The sequence below is a fragment of the Hemiscyllium ocellatum genome (assembly GCF_020745735.1).
Source record: "Hemiscyllium ocellatum isolate sHemOce1 chromosome 15 unlocalized genomic scaffold, sHemOce1.pat.X.cur. SUPER_15_unloc_16, whole genome shotgun sequence".
NCBI lineage: Eukaryota > Metazoa > Chordata > Chondrichthyes > Orectolobiformes > Hemiscylliidae > Hemiscyllium > Hemiscyllium ocellatum.
The window spans coordinates 197799-200298 of NW_026867452.1; the positions used below are offsets into that span (position 1 = coordinate 197799).

Sequence of the window (2500 nt, forward strand, 5' to 3'; positions counted from 1 at the left end):
GTTGTTTTTGCTTTTCTGACAATTGCCCGCCTTCTAGCATCATTGTCAGCACCTCCGGGTCTGGTACAACTGGTATATTTTTCTCAACCAGGAAACCTTTAATTTCTTGTAGTACGTTTAGTGACCGATATTCCTCAATGGTTTCCTTATTGCTTTCTTCCCTGAATGGAAAGAAGCTCTTATGATGGGGTCGGTTGAGCGCTCAAGAGATTCACGCTTTCTTATTATAGCGGATGGAATTTGAACCTCGAGCTTGGGTATTGCCAGACCTCCGTCTCTATTCCTTGAGTACAGTAAGCCGTCCGTTACATGTTGTGGCAAGTGTAGGAATTCTTTTACCGCGTTTCGAATGATCTGGTCTAGCTTTACCAATGTATTTTGTGACGCTTCTGTCAGTATCAGATGGAAGTATAACCTTGGAATGACATGCACTTGAGCAGTTCCAATCTCTGAGTTGGCTTGAGTGCTGCCGACCTCAGGCCTTCAACCCAGGCTTTCAGCTTTTCCTCCCATTCGCTTTCTTTCACGCCAGCCCATGGGTCTATCCGGGCTCCCAGGTACTTCTCAGTGTCTCCTGGTGGGATGTATTTGATGGCTTCGTTTCTGATCTTCCATTTCGCTACGTGATTATATATGAAGGTCTTCCTTTTGCATGTGAAGTGGAAGCCTTTTGTTTTATTGACATTAACGTCTAGGCCTGTCTATCACAGTAGGATTGGAGGATTTTCAAGTTCTCTTGCATCCCGGCGTGAGAGTTGCTCAGCAGTGCAATGTCATCCGCAAAGGCCAATGCGGTACAGTTAAACATCCTGTCCCCGTACGGCATTGTAATGCCCTGGCCTGTCTGCTCCAGGGTACTGATCAGAGGGTCTATTGCGATGTTAAATAACAAAGGTGAAAGCGGATCGCCCTGTTTAACGCCTCGCTCGATCTTAATCTGTTCCGTGGGTTTGCCTTTGCCCTCAATCACCGTGGTGTTATTAGTGTAGAGGTCGCGGATCAAATCCACGAAGGCATTCGGTAATTTCATCCTTTTTAGTGAGCTGATCAGCAATTTGTGGCCGACAGAGTCGAACGCTTTGGCCAGATCGACAAAGACAATGGCCAGCTCCTTTCTGTTCTTTTTCGATCCTTTAATGATATTCTGGAGGATGGCAATATTTTCGTTACACCCGGGTGTGGCTGCCAGAAACCTTTCTGTCTTGGGTTGATTTGCACAGCCTTGCTCAACCTCTTTGCCAGGATCTTGGTGAACAGACGGAGGAGCATTGGCCCGATTGTAATGGGGCGCCAGTTGTCGAGGTTTTAAGTCGATCTGGATCCTCACACTGGGGATTAGTACCGTCCGGCTCTTTTTCATCGTCTCTGGGACCGCTTTGGTTTTTAACCACAGGTTGAAGAGGCGAGGTATACGTGAGGCATCTGCCTCTTGAATGGCTTCTAGGTCTTTCAGCTTTTTGCCATCGGGCCCTGGTGCACTGTGTTTGTCTATTCCACTCAGGGCTTCCTCTACCTCTTCTTCCCTTATCGGTCCCAGCAATACGGTTTCATCAACAGGTCCAGCATAGCCGCAAATTTCCTTAAGTCCGCCTTATTATTAGGCACGGACAATTTCTCACGAAACTTTTTCTCAAGTTCTTCTCGTGAGATGGGGCACTTAGATGTATCAGGTGCACCCATTATTTTTCTGGCTAGCTGGCGCCTGTTGGTTTGGTATAGCTTTTGGGTGTCTTTAAACACCGCTTTTTTGGTGGCAAACCGTTTCCTCGCACCATTGTTGTTACCCTTCTTTTCGGCCTTTCTTTTGCACTCTTTTTGCCTTCTGCGGGAGTGTCCCCCAGCATGTCCACCGTTTATTTCGTCTGTAATACAGTCTACCAGCCCTCGAGCTTGAGCCATACAGAGTGGATCATTGGCTTTTTTCAACAATTCCTCGGCCTGTCTGATTTGTTCATCAACTTCCCTGTGTTTCGGAAGTTTGGCCGGAATTTTATATGGAAATTGTTGCTCAACTGGAATATCCGTGCCATTCTCTTCCTCTTGTATGGGCTCTTGCTCCTCTCTTTCTACCGTCTGAGGGCTTGTCGGGGGCAGCGGCTTTGGCTAGCCGCTTTTGCTGGAGCAACCTGCGTTTGTCTGAGATCTGCTTAGAAGTCTTCGATGTTAGGACTTTCGCAATCTCGACATTGATAAACCTTGCGCCCGCTAGGTTTATTTCTAATTGTTCCAAGAGGGTTTCCTCCTCCTCGGACCACACCCCTTTCCTTCTCTTTGCGGAAGGCTTATTAGCATCGATGCGTTTATTATTCCTTAATTGGGGTGCATATGTCTTTCGTGTTGACTCAGACCGGTTTTGGTCGTGAAGTTGGCCTCACATACTTCACATTGAAATTCTCTCCCATCACCGTCTGGACTGCACCTTTGCATTTGGAATAATGACAGGCAATAGAGTGGAATTCACCTGTTTTGTGGCATCGCGAACACTGGGTTCGAATGATCT

General features: G+C 47.1%; 1 pseudogene; it reads right to left on the reverse strand.

The window, feature by feature from the left end:
• LOC132806397 (28S ribosomal RNA) overlaps positions 1-2500 on the reverse strand; it is an 8207-nt pseudogene that overhangs the window by 2258 nt on the left and 3449 nt on the right.